Consider the following 15,441-nt stretch of genomic DNA (forward strand, 5'->3'; position numbering starts at 1 on the left):
TGGGAACTGCAGCCGGCACGAAGGCAGGTTTCGGCACTGAGGGTGCCGAAGTCTTTGGGCCGACGGTTCGCGGAGCTGGGAGGGTTGAACGCTTGCGCGGAGCCCTAGGACATCCACGGTAGTTCGCGGGGTGCCCTTGCTTAAGGCATAGGACACAACTTGGGGGTTCGGTCGCGGTTTCCCTATCTCTAACACAATCTAACGTAGCGTGATCGCCGAGGCACTTCACGCAGCGGGGACGCGCGTGGCAATTACGCGCCGAGTGGCCATATAGCTGGCATCTGTAGCACTGCCCGGGAGTGCCACGTTTATGGGGGGCTTCGATGGAGACCCCGGATAAGCCGCAAACTTTCGAGAGGCATGAAATTTTCTTTGTGGCCTCCGGGGTTGGCTCCAACGCGACAAGAATCATATTATAGGGCTGCTTGCCCCGCCCACTGTGCATCCGATGCACACTAACTATAGGGAGTGACTGAGCGATCAGATCCTCCTTAACGTAGTCGATGTCTAACTCCTTGGGGACTCCGCGTATTACTACGCGGAGCTCGCGGTCCTCCTGAAGAGCATAGGTGTGAAAACCTATGTTCTCCTTTCGGAGGTATGAAGAGAGGGCCCTATGGTCGCCCGGCGTTGCGACCTTTATCTGAATCCCATGCGCGACGTTACGCGCATGGGTGTAATTAATTTTGTTTGCCTGAAGGGCCTGGGATACTCGATTCCACGCTGTCTTCTCTTGAAGTATCAGCGGGGGCGGGGCAGCTACTTTAGGAGCGGGCGCGGGCTTGGGACGCGGCGGTGGGGTTACGCGGCGCGCGGAGTCCGACTCCGGTGTAACTACTACCTTCGGTCGAGAGGCGGGCGCGGATTTCGTTTGTTTTGTTGTGGAGCTCCGGGACTCCACAACGCGAGTACGTTTTTTACCGCGGGTAACCGTTTGGAACCCATCCGAGGTTCCGGGCTGAGGGCTGGGCGCGGATTCAAAGTCCATCTCCGATTCGGTATCGGAGCCTGAACTATTAGAGACAGAGCTATTAGAGACGATTGAGGTCGCGACGGACGAAGTCAGTGAGGCTGACGCAATAGACGCGGGCGCGGGGGTGGGGGTAGCGCTAGGCGCTTCGTGAGTCGCATCGTCGGAACGTGCGCTCGAACTTAACGCGGCGGTGGGGGGCGCGCGGCGTGCCTCCGAGGCACGGTTGAAATACGCGGCGACGGACGCGGGGGGGGAGGGATTGCCACGAGAGGCCCTATAGCTGAGATACTCGGCCCTAATTGACGGGTACCTATCCCGGAGGAACCCGACAATGTCCCTAGCACTATCACTGTCGCACACAAAATCTTCGCTCATCTTCGGTCTTCTTGCCCGGGGGGGGCGGCCCCGGGACTTTTGTTGAACTCGCCGAAAGGCGAGGCCCCGGATAGAATTTGTAACCCCCCTGTGCTGCAGGACAGCAAGGAGCAGGGGGGGGGAATGCCTATGCCGTGAAAACGGCAATCGGCGGGGAAAAGGAAAGGAACCCGCTCGGGCTGTATAGTGCTACAGCAGGCAGAATCGCGAGCGGGGGTCTAGTCTTGAAAAAGACTGTTGTTTTGGGAAGGGTTAGGAAATCGCTAGCCTGTGAGTGCCACAGGAAGCCTGAACGTAGCGATTGGTTTTGCCTTGAAAAAGGCAGTTGGTAAGGGTGGGTTCGCGGTTACAAAACTTTAGCGCACAAAAATGGACTCCGAGACGCAAATCGCAAGCGACCAACGGATCGGCACGTCCGCACTACCGAATTGTACGCACGATGTATTCACGGTCACTACACTGTCGAGCACAGCTGTGAGTTCAGAGACGCAGCTCGCAAGCGGGCCACGGATCGGAAAGCACGTCCGCGCACGACCGAGTCGTGAGCGAGAATGCAATAACCTAATTAATTGTTATCTTTTTTATATTTTTCTCGTAACTCTAAGCACTCAAAGCGATGAATTATTCCACCATATAGTTAGTATTCATTAAAATCCCCAGCCAGTGTTTCGATCACATTCTTCAAAATATTCGTCAAAAATGAAACACCGTTTTTTTTTTACTCCGCTAAAGAACCATGGCCCACCTATTACTTAGTGGTTACTGAAAATAATAGACAACAAAACGTAAATGCAGCTAACCAACTTGAGACATAAAGTCTAAATCCCAATTTTTGCAGCTGTCACTGAAATAGGCTGGACAATGGTACCAACTTATGCGGGCCCCTATCAAAGGAATTCGCCACGCCATCAGTAAGGTTCCAATTTCAGTGTTTTTTTTTTAAATCTACTTTGTATATACAAATATATAAAGTTGCATAGAATTGATTGATGAAAATTACATATTATATAATTAGAAATACACTCTTGTCACGTCGAGACCTGAGATTCAGCGGGATATTCCAGTAACAACTAACTTAGATGCCGATCATCAAAATAGTATCGAAGTTTCACGATTGCTGATACTGGTATTGGGAAGAGTCTTGCTCTGAAGTCACGTATAGAGATGTAAGTTTTTCATAACAAAATTCTATATTGTTTTGGATTACAAAATTAAAAATAAATTACGAAGCGAAGCTAACATAAAAATATGGAAATTGCGGTCTTGAAAAAGAAATTTACTAAGTCGTCGTGGCCTAAAGGATAACACGTCCGGTGCATTCGTATTGAAACGATGCACCGGTGTTGGAATCCCGCAGGCGGGTACCAATTTTTCTAATGAAATACGTACTCAACAAATGTTCACGATTGACTTCCACGGTGAAGGAATAACATCGTGTAATAAAAATCAAAACCCGCAAAATTATAATTTGCGTAATTACTGGTGGTAGGACCACTTGTGAGTCCGCGCGGGTGGGTACCACCACCCTGCCTGTTTCTGCCGTGAAGTAGTAATGCGTTTCGGTTTGAAGGATGGGGCAGCCATTGTAACTATATCTCAAGGTCGGTGGCGCATTTACGTTCTAGATGTCTATGGGCTCCAGTAACCACTTAACACCAGATGGGCTATGAGATCGTCCACCCATCTAAGCATTAAAATATATATATATATATATATATATTTACACATAACCAGACCAAAGTAAAAAGATGAAATAATTTAAATACTCTAATCCATCTTATAGTGTTTTAAGTTAGATGAAAACATGGTGAAATCTTATGTGCGAGAAAATTGTACAAGGAATCGTGGCAAGACTAAAATTGTTTTTTTTACAATTTAGACAATTTATACTAGAAAGAAGGAACAAATTTCACATTTAAGGGCAGATGACATTTACTTTTACCTTTCCCAATGCGTTTTCCCGAGTGAACGAACCCGGCTTCGAACGTGTCGTGGCTTGTGCCGTTCTATATATAAAATCAAAACGCGGAGGGCGCTCGTCTCCCTCCTGCTTTTGTTCCTATTTAGAAAATCAAAAAATAGAAGCGAAGGGTGTTTCGGGATGCGTATGAGTCAGTTGACGGTCGGCGCGCCGGCGCGTGCTCAACGTTCGCGGGCGGTATTCGCGTTCCAAATTCGTAATTGGAATTTTTTTGGAAGAACAATTTTCGGTGTTGTGATGTAAATTTTTGGAATTTCTACTAAATTTACGATGTGTTTTGTGATAGTGGTAGAAAATATTTAAGCTAACATCATAAGCGGTACGTATATTTTTAGAATTAATTTAATAAGGAAATCTTTCGGTTAAACTCTAAGATAAGACTTTTACCATTTTTCTGCATTAAATGCAATCTAAAATTAGCCTGCATGTGGTACTCGATTTATGAAATATTATAATTCCTATTTAATAATATACCACATAGTACATAAAATTCATTATAAACGATGTAATAAGCAAAAGGATAAATTAAAACGAAAAAATTAAGCCGAGATTACACAAAGTGTGAAAGATCCGGGGCCAGTCGACCGCGTGCCGAAATTTTTAAAAATGTAATTAAAAAAGTTATGAAATTCGCATTGTAAACGTCATTTGGGCGCTGTATTAATAAGCGGACAGCCGACCTCGTTTGGTCGAATGTTAATAATTCCGTCTGTGCCTACACAGTGCATCTGACTTTACGTAACCGAAGTTCTTATCAGTTTATTTTTCAATACATCTGACTGAATAGTTTTCTAAACTAATGTATGGTTTCGATTTTTATATCCCTGACCTATGGTAACAAATTTACGCAAAACTTAGTTTTCTGAATATTACAAACAATTTAGGTATTGTTGTTAACCTAGACGCTTGTAGTGCCCACTGAGTTTCCCGTCGGGTCTTCTCAGTGGGTCGCGATTCCGATCCCGTGGTAGATTCTGCGAAGCACTAATCTTGCTAAGTCTAGTGTTAGCAAATTCTCTCAGGTTGAGCCCGTGAGTTCACCTACCCGTCCGGGCGTGGCTGGAATAGCCTAAAAAAGGCTTGCAGTGCTCATCCATTGACCTTGTGTTCAGAGTGTGATAGTACACTTAGAGAAAGCATACTATAGTACTTATTTTGAACCGTAGGCAGTGTTTTTTTTTCAATCACAGATTAGTCACAGAATCCAGCGGTAAATTGTGTTGCCGTCATTATTGACAACTTAGTAGATATAGATTCTAATTTGAAAACTGGAACGGCCAGTAAATAATCCAATTCAAATTTGGACCTCATATCTCAAGGTGGGCCGGGGCATCTAAATAGTGATGTCAATGAACCTGGGTAATCATCTCGTATTCATGCTCAGCTTGGTTGTTGATTTAGTGCAAAAAAGCCCCGAGGCTCGGTACATTTTTATTGTCTGTCAAAGATTTCCATTAGGTCCGGGTATATGATATACGACAGAAAGCGCTAAGTGCGCTAATTAGTTCAACAAAACACACAGAGCTGCCGGTCCTATCGCTTATTCGTCTAGCGATGTGCACACATCACAAATAAGAAAAGTGAATTTAATCCTCTCAAGCAAAGAGAATCAAATCCAAATTCAAAATAATTAAGATACTACATACTTCGATGATCTCAAAATAATTTTAGTCATCAACTTTCAATTCTGCTTTACTTTTCACTGTGTCAGGTTCGTGTACTGTATACAGTCTTTTGAGGCCAACGGATCAGCCGGGAATACTCCGATTCCGCTGATAACGTTAGTGCCGAATTTTTACCAACGTTTTTAGCGAAAGTGCTGACATGTGTTTACGTACTTATATTTTATATTCTTATATTATATTTATATTCTTATATTTATATTTATTATAATTTATATATTTATATATTATACTTATATTTTTATCCACCTTCATATTCTTGGTTTAATTTTAGTCATCACGAACTAGAGACAAGCAATTTCGGTGAGTTTTTCATCCATACCATTTAGTTTTTACAAGATTAATAAAACATACTGGTGGTAGGACCTCTTGTGAATCTGCGAGGGTAGGTATGACGTCTCTGCCTATTTCTGCCGTGAAGCAGTAATGCGTTTCGGTTTGAAAGGTGGAGCAGCCGTTGTAACTATACTGAGGCCTTAGAATTCATATCTCAAGGTGGTTGGCAGCATTTACGTTGTAGATGTCTATGGGCTCCGGTAACTACTTAACACCAGGTAGACTGTGATCTTGTTCACTAATTTAAGCAATAAAAAAAATAAAAGCTTCTTAAAATAATAGTTCAAATTAATTATTCTATCTGAATACTATTTAATACTTAACAACACGTCTAATGTATATTTACAACATTTTCTTGAAATTTTGAATTTGAATTTGAATAAGACCGCCTATTGTAGATTTGCCTATTGACTAATTCAAACGTAAATGGTGTTTCGATGTGTAATAAAGTAAGCTCTCTATCTCCGTAAATTTTATATAATTAACTTAGTGTTCCAAGAAAGATTCGAGTAGACATTTTTCGTATACCCGGTGGTCTGTGGCTTCAGAGTAGAATTTATGAGCTAAGTGTAGTTATGTATTGAATTGTTTTTGTTACGAAATCGATCAGAGTAACTCACGGACTGCTTGTCAGTTTTTTTTTTAACTCAGTACACTACGAAAGCCATTTCCTCCGTCGTGTCTATTTTGGAACATTAGTTAATTCACAATCGATTTTCTTAGCGGTGTTCAATATCGAAATCGATGAAAGAAAAAACCACATTGCCGTTTAAAATATTGTCCTAAACGAGAATTCAATATAATGAAGCGGTACTTCAGGCCTGGCCAAATACTAACGACTTAGTGCCCTCAAGTTTGGTCGTATATCGACTATAATACATATGTGTTTTCCATTTACACAATTTACAGAAGAATGGATACTCTAAAATCGTGCTCTCATGTGAAATTATTTTGCAAACTAATATAACTAATATAACTTCAAAAGTATATGCAAGTGCAACCCACCCTAATCGATTTCATATATATATTTTTTTATTGCTTAGATGGGTGGACGAGCTCACAGCCCACCTGGTCTTAAGTGGTTACTGGAGCCCACAGACATCTACAATGTAAATGCGCCACCCACCTTGAGATATAAGTTCTAAGGTCTCAAGTATAGTTACAACGGTTGTCCCACCCTTCAAACCGAAACGCATTACTGCTTCACGGCAGAAATAGGCAGGGTGGTGGTACCCATCCGCGCGGACTCACAAGAGGTGCTACCACCAGTGAAAATTTCGAATGCCACTAAAAGATCTATGCGCCAGAAGCTCATCGCTTCTCATCGTGTTCATCGTGTTCAAATGATCTTTATCGTATTCAGCTTAGGATAAGGTTTTTTTGGATTAAAAATCTAATTAAAACTGAAACATAAATTAAAGCTTTTTTTAAGTATTCAAATAAGAAATGTTTTAGACTCTATATCTGTCAACGTAAGAAGAAACTCAATTTTCATTTACATTTTCTTCACATTAATTCAGACCACGATAAACATCCGTAGGAAGACAAAGCGTTGTACTGCGGACTCTACATTCTGCAGGCGCTATGTAGAGCACAGGCCGCTTATTTTGCTCTCCTCTGTACAGCTTACATTGTGTAAAGACGAATTTAAACCCAATTGTTTTTTTGGCCACTTAAGTTTGTTTATAATAAAGCCGAGACGAGAGTATAATCGGTTCAAAAATGGTTTCATGATTTGAGTTTCTTAATTCTCGTTCAATTTGTTTCGTGGTCATAAGCGACAAAGATGATTGAAAAATGTATTTCCATATTTATATATACAAATAGTGATAACAGAAGAAAATATGTCTAAATGTTCACTATATTTAAAATGGTAATTAAATTAATTTGCGTTAATTAAATTGCTAGTTGCTATAATATTTTACACGTCATAAAAGCTCTTTTTTTTTTCAAATGATATTTTCTCTTTCAAATGTAGTTACAGCTTTAAATTATATAAAGTGTAAAAAAATTATTCAAGGTCAAATACGCAAAAAAACGAAACTTATCCCTAAAAATGTACTCATAACTCAAAACTTTCATTAAACATGCAAAAAGGTTATTTTAAAATTTGATATATAATGGTAATTTGTTGAGTAATGCTCTCAGATAAAATCGAGTGTAAATTTTATAGTACTGAATTATTGCATTATGTATTTAAGTTTCAACTTTAGCATCATTGTTTTAGATCGAGATTTGCAAGTATATGTATGTATGTATATACAATTTTAAGAGTAAATAGTGCATCGTAATTCAATATTTGCTTGGTTCTATTAAAATACCAAAGGCATAACATGCTTTCGTTACGTGATGATTTCTAACAGTCAGCCCTTACGGCAGCGTTATGGAATTTTATTCTAAGAAAACTTTTTTTTTCTTCGATATATTGACGAGCTCACGTCCTTCCTGGTGTTAATTGGTTATCGGAGACCATAGACATCTTTTTTTTTTTTTATGCGTCGTAAATGCCGCCACCCACCTTGAGAGATAAGTTCCAAGTCTCAGCTGTTACAGACGGCTGCCCCGCCCTTCAGACCGGAACGCATTACTGCTTTACGGCAGAAATAGGCAGGGTGGTGGTACCTACCCATGCGGATTCATAAGGCGGCGTACCACCAGTAAACGTTGTACTTATACGTAGTACTCCCTGTTTCCTCATTCAAAACAAGACCAGTTTTAATAATAATGTCTGAAAATGGCGGAATAAATTGACAATTTCCTTGTAAAGCTTTAAGCTCATTTGCATGGAACAGACTAAACACAATGCTCATCTTCTAAGTTCCTTGTTGTGAACTCTTAGTTTCTCTTTTTTAATATATAATATAATAAAAGCAATTGGCCACGCAAATCTAAACACTTATAAATCTCACCTGTAAAACATCGAACTAGTTTCTGAATTTCGCACTTCGATTTTAGAACATACGAAAAGCTCTTACCCGTAATTTTTACAAGGTCGAATGTTCTATGCGTAATAAAATACAGCCGCCCGGCATGATATTCGAGTAGCCAGTGAGAAATTGGCCGTAAACCCTTGAAGCCTTGGAGAAAAACTTTACGACCTCCGCTCATTGATATCGGGACATTCATCTATGAAAATATGAGCTCAATTTATGGCCGAGAGAAATAGAATGTTTTTTTTTTCAGAACTAAAATATTCGAACGATGGTAGTTTAATTTGGTTTATTCGCAACATTCTAAATAAATACCAATCGTTTGTTCAGAAATGATTTATATTTGCCGTAAAAGAGTTATATTTTACACCGTATTATGGGGTTTTTAAATTAAAAAAGTATTAAAAAATTAAATGAACTACGTAATAACGAAACGAATATAAAAGCAAAAACGATATTAAAATTTTGAATCCGCTGAAATTATTCGAAACACCCGAAAATTGTTGAGTGAAAAATATTCATCAAAATTTTTCTTCATTATAATAATTTGAAGGTGGCTCAAGTTATAGGATTCAACAGGACGTTATCAAAATCGAGATGAAACTCCGGAATTCTTCCTTAGGTTTCTTCTTGTCTATGATAGACTCTACTGTCTTTAACAGTAGGGGTAGCAGCTTGGCTCCAAATAATAATAAAAAAGACAACTAGATCATGAACAAATTTGTCGATACACTGTCTTACATTTTTTATGAAAACTCAGTCTCATAAGACAACTTACTCTCGACAACTCCTTTCATGTAAGTCAAATGTATAATAATAATTAAAGTTCCTTTTAAACGGTCGTCCGGGACCACCAAAACTGTAAAGCATTCGCAATTTGAGAAACGCGTGATTAAACTGTAAGAGTAGTTTTATCTGTGTCTACGACTCGGGAAAAGTGAAGAAAACGCTAAGTCGAAAATACGATATATTGAGTAAATCCTTAGCTTAATACGCGTTTAATTTGATTGATTCTTTCATTGATTTTATCACTGAAGTCATTGCACGTACCAATATTTAAGGAAACTAAATTTATTATATCTTCTAACTCAATATCGAAACACATTATTGTAATGTATCAAAATGTTCAAGTAAACGAGCATACTAAACAAATTATTTTATACGAGCTAGGAATTGACCCTTTGATTCTAATATAATTCAAAACCTACTTAAAATTGTTTCGGTAAATGTACCGACAAACACACGTGAATACTGCTTATGCACTATTTATTTTTGAATTCTAGAATAGCAACTGATTAAAATTTGCTCGCATTAAATTTTCTTACAACTAAAAATATAATATAAATCTTATTACTTAAACCACAAGATTGTAATCCGTGGACAACTCACTCTAATAAATTTATTTCTCCGGCACTAATTGGAACGACTGATTAATTATTTCTGATTGCTTATCAGGGACTCATTCAAGAAGATTCAAGAATACAACTATTATTATTTGCAACAACTATTATTACGAGTGATACTGCGTCTTGTGAGTCCGCACGGGCAGGCAACACCGCCCTGTCTATTTCTGCCTTGAAGCAGTAATGCGTTTCAGCTTGAAGGGTAGGGGAGCCGTTATACTATAAAACTGAGGCTTAGAGCTCATTTCTCGTTCAGTCGGTAAGTATTTACAGTCGACATCATTGCGCCACTTTGAGAAAGCGGCACGACATGAAAACCCTCTTGTCGTGGCCGCCGGAAATTACATACCCGATCTCGTGGACCTGATGGTAAACAGTCAACGTCGCCCTAAACACGTCATTACAGATCCTCCCGATGCATTAACGGTGTTTTAAGTACCTCAAGCACCGGTCACCGTCCTCGCCGAACCCGTCACTTGCGACGAAGGGCTCGACGAGTAAATTAACCCATAGACACAGCCCACTGAGTTTCTCGCCGGATCTTCTCAGTGGGTCGCGTTTCCGATCCGGTGGTAGATTCTGCGAAGCACTGCTGGTAGGGCCAGTGCTAGTAACACTCCCGGTTTGCGCCCCGTGAGCTCACCTACACGTCAAGGAGAAGGTGAAATAGCCTCTCAAGGCTATCAGCATAGGTGGAAAAAAAAAATGACTTGAGGTAGGTGGCGGCATTAGCGTGACTCCGGTAACCAATAATAAAACAAAAGCTCGTGCTAAAACAATATCTTGTATATTTTATATCATTAATTTATAAAAACTGCGAGGCTAATTGCTTCCTAATAATTTTCAATCGTTAGTGATGTTTTAACGATAAATAAAAGAAGGGGTCACTATTCCATACATAAATGGATTCACGTGTTTTTTTTAAACTAAGTCTCTAGAGAGTGACATGGAATCTGCTCTCATCACAATATCACTAATTTAGAAAAACTAATGGTTAATCACTAATTTAGAAAATATCACTAATTTAGAAAAACTATGGTCGAATGTACTCGAAACGCTTCGAACCGCCAGACCTGGAAGCGCTTTGCCTGGAGGGCTGTCGTCGGGATCTTGGGCGACCTAACAGGTCCTACTGCACATACAGCGTCAGCGCAACCACGACCACTCTGACAAGAGTGTCCGACTGAGAAGAATGGCTAATCAATGATTATATTACTGGCCTCAACATCTTGACTGGAATAATCACAATAACTATAGTTTCACCAAATTTAAAACGTCCGGCTAACATATTTTTTTTACACACGGATCAAAAACCAATCAATAGCAATACAATAATTTTATTTCTTTAGCCCAATATCCTACCAAAACAAAAAAGAAAAAATGTTTACAGGCTAAACGCGTATTGGTAAGTGCTATTCTTATTTTCAGAGTAAAAAACTTCTTACCGTTGAATTATTTAGAGATATTAACATCTGTTTTTAAAAACAATAAATAACATTAAGCATTAGCCGAAAAAAAAGTAGGTAAGTAAACATTTTCTTTTTCAATGTTTTTTAAATGTAATTTATTCATGTGAATCAGTAGCTTATTTACCCATTATTGTCTCTTATACAATTTATTGTTTGAAACAAAACAATCGAAACATAACTTCTGTTTTGTTCGTAATTAATCATTTCGTTGTTCGTAAACTCATATAATTATCTTCCAATTATTTCGATTCTTAATTCAAAGGATCCACTGACTTTAAATAGGAAGGAAGGAAGTAATTCGAGTTCTTCGAGTATTTCAATTAAGTAATTAGTGATTATTTGCAGGCTTTGAGAATTGTTGTCATTTTATCAAGTCAACAATACGATTGTGAATTAGGACTGTGGATCTTTTCATGGAAAAATAATAATATTACCAATGCTCTTAAGATACTGCAATGGACTGAAAACATGCTTAAATCAGTCATCGTTTTAAGTAAACTTTTTTGAAAGGAAGCTACAAACGTATCTGCTTAGAACATCAGCTTTTAATGGTGATGACACGTCTTATGGTCCCTCCTAGGTAGGTACCACTGTCAGGTCAAAACTGAGACCTTAGAACTCATGTCTTGAGGTGGGTGGCGGCATTTACCTAGTATAATATGTCTACGGGCTCCGGTTCAGCACTAGATGGGTATAAGCTCGTCCACCCATCAAAGCAATAAAAAAGAACAATTTCATTATGATATTCGTACATTAATTTAGTTCTCCAAATGACAGGGCGTGCTCTTAAGCTAATTCCAAAACACATTATTTTTAATAGCACCATTATAGAATCAAAACCCTTATGAGCAACCTTATGCATTAACAGGGGAATGAAAATGACAATTATTTAGTAAATATAACAACAGCTTCTGACACGTGTGTTCTCTTATTGTCAACAAACCTTTCTTTTTTCTGTCCTACCTAGCATCGAGTAGTTAGATAGATTTTTTATTAATTAACAAATCAAAATAATTTAACATAAATCAATTTATACAGTAAAACAGAGCTTCCAATGCGCTTAAAGGAGGCACAGTTCCCAAGATACTGGTTGCGTTACTTTGTTGGACAGCCAGACTCACTCTCTGTGCAAAGTATACCAGCCAGCCTTAGCATCACATGTAGACTCCTTCAAGCGTTTGGAGATTTCTGATAAAATTTATAGAGTTAGATAGATTATTACGGGAAATATGTTAATGTTAAATAACGAGCTTCCAATAAAATTCTTTGAAGTGCAACTTATGAATGTTAGTTTTTGTATGTATATTAACGAAAATGTTAATTATAAGCTGATAAAAGTTGCTGCCGAAGACGTAGTGGTATGATTAAATGGGAATACAATAATCACCCGTTTCTTAACTTATTTTTATTTATTTAATACAATTTATAAATTTATTTGACATTACGTTGACACAGTTAATTCCTAATGCATTTTCAAATATTCAATCAAAGGTTAAAAATATAAACAAGCATAAAATATATTATATTATAGGCAATACACAAAATTACGTACATACCTTATATAACTACTAATTACTATAATAGCCGGCAAACTTCTTGAGCATTTGTTGACGTAGTGGGGGTAAGTTTGCGCATGGTACACTCACATGCAAAAACATTATTTACTCTGCGTCATAATGCAATTAAATTATGAAAATCAACATATTACGTATTTATTTATATATTTATTAGAACATCAACAAAAAATATAGGTTAATAATTATAATAATTTAATCTTGGGGTAAAATAGATATTCCTTCTATTAAGTCAAAACTAGAGCTGTTGCCAGGTCTTCGTTCAGTTGAAGCGAAGCTGGTATTTGTAATTTTTTTTCGTTATCATAATCTTGACCATTATCATCATCACTGTTTTCATCACCCGAGTCGCCATCATCGTGATAAGTCGACATAGGGCTCATCGGTGTAGTTTACGACTCGGTCGGTTCGATCTTCTTTTTTGTCTATAATTAATTATTTTTTGAAGATATTCGATTCGTAGTAATCGAATGTTACTTTTTTCAATTACCAACTTCCGATTATTTTCTGTTTTTTTTTTCCATCTGAAGCCTAGCTCTTTCATAATTCGTCGTAAACTTCATTCCGAGCCATTAAAATGTATATCTTCTTTAAAATTTTCGAAGCCTTTCTACGGTACGGAGTTTCGCTGCTTGTTATGTAGTTATTATGATTACATCTTTTTATTACAGATTGAACGAAACTATCCATTCCGGTAACTTTCTTCTTCCCTGATCTTTTCTTACCCGGAGTCCCAAGCACGATGAGCAAGCCAGAGCCCTTAGCTTCGTTAATAATGCACCTAACAGTACTCACTGATGTTTTTGTTGCTTCCGAAGTCTGTTTTACTTTTTCCATAATATCATTCTTCCCCTGTTTTATAATGAAGCAATATACGTGGTACACAATTTTTCTACCCTTTCTTTTGAATACTACACCAGTTTGTCGCGGCATAGTGTATTTTTTATAAAAAATCAACAAACACTCAACAAATAGCAATGGCAACAAAGTCAACAAGCAATTATAACAAAATATAACTTAACGATTAATAACGATAGACTTTTCACTGTACGCAAGCGTACTTTTGGGAGCAAGCGGAACGAAGGCGCGGTGCGGGACGCAAGGTTCGACTGATCTACCAATAACGCGCTCGATACGATTTCCCCTGCCGTTGCGCCTCACCCTCACCACCAAAGTGATCTAAAATTCGGTTCTGCGCAGTCAAGGTCATTTGCTCACGATGTTTGCCGGTTACTATACAACAACGTGACAAAACAGGTTTTTCTTAAAACTACAAACTTATTATGTTATTGGAACTCCCTCCGGGTACAGACCACTTCCAGCTCCCTCCATTTTCCCCTATTCTTTATCTTGATTTTCCATTCTTTTCCTGCTGTTGCTATTAATTCGTCGATTCATTTGTTCATTGGACGGCCTCTTCTTACACACAGTAAATATTATATTAATATTCCTTTTTTATAATATTAAAACGAAAAAGACTAATATAAATTTAGTAAAATACACATTAATTCTAAATGTTTCCGCTAATTTCTCAAACAGAATTCGAAAAAAATGATATACAACAATGAAAATGCTACAACATAATATAGCCATCACATATTATTAAAGAATCTAAGGCATATAGTCACACGTTTTACGTACATAATAATAAATAATAATATGTCAAGCAAAATAAAACAATTCACAAACCCATTTTTCTTCAAACAGACAAAGCTAACAATTCATCATTCAAAGCGTATCACAGAAGAGAGAAATAAATTGTCGGAATTTTTTTTCGACGTTGTCACTTTGAAATAGACGCGTCGCACATACGAAACAGCGAACACGGTAGAACAAAATACCCATTCAATTGGGTTGGTTGAATGATAACGTGTTTATTGAAACCAATAAGTTTTGTAGAGGAAATAGTTTTTGAAAATGTATTACTTATACAAAACTTATACAAACCCGCAAAATTATAATTTGCGTAATTACCTACTGGTGGTAGGACCTCTTGTGAGTCCGCACGGGTAGGTACCACCGCCCTGCCTGCTTTCTGCCGTGAAGCAGTAATGCGTTTCGGTTTGAAGGGTAGGGCAGCCGTTGTAACTATACTGAGATCTTAGAACTTATATCTCAAGGTAGCTGGCGCATTTACGTTGTAAATGTCTATGGGCTCCAGTAACCACTTAACACCAGGTGGGCTGTGAGCTCGTCCACCCATCTAAGCAATAAAAAAAAATAAAAAAAGGTAGACCAGCTCGCAGTATCCCCAGTGTTCAGTGGCTACCGGAGATATTCAAATCATAACGCTATAAATCCACCTTGAGAAATGAGATCAAAGTCACATTTGTATTTTAGATCGGCTTTCAAAATCGGAACACATCACTTCTTTGTAGCAAAAACAGTCAGGCAAGAAGAAATACTAGATTCAAGTCTGAAACTCTGAGATCCTCCAACTGCTACTAAAATCGAGCTTTAGTTTCACATGAATTTTTTTTCTTAATACTTGAGCTTGTACTTGTGAAATCGATGCAATAAAGAATAAGAAAAAATCTGATGAAAAGCATCAGACCCTATCATCATGAACACTATCCATTAATAAATCTATACTAATATATAAATCTACATTTGTTTTTATGGATGTTTCGTTATAACTACTGAACCATGCATTTAATTAAATCCGCACAATTTAAAAGCATACGTCTTTAACAAGCTTCGTTATCTATCTATAAACTA

The 15,441-nt window shown here is 38.1% G+C and overlaps 1 protein-coding gene across 2 annotated transcripts in view; it reads left to right on the forward strand.

The window, feature by feature from the left end:
• Positions 1-3,478: 3,478 nt before the first annotated feature.
• rols (zinc-RING finger and ankyrin repeat domain-containing protein rolling pebbles) overlaps positions 3,479-15,441 on the forward strand; it is a 300,626-nt gene continuing 288,663 nt past the window's right edge. For both annotated transcript variants that reach the window (XM_089737529.1, XM_089737530.1), the window contains exon 1: positions 3,479-3,648. The gene's annotated coding sequence lies outside the window, so the exon portion shown is untranslated. The remainder of the gene's footprint in view (positions 3,649-15,441) is intronic.

Source organism: Bombyx mandarina, chromosome 23 (assembly GCF_030267445.1).
Source record: "Bombyx mandarina strain Sakado chromosome 23, ASM3026744v2".
NCBI lineage: Eukaryota > Metazoa > Arthropoda > Insecta > Lepidoptera > Bombycidae > Bombyx > Bombyx mandarina.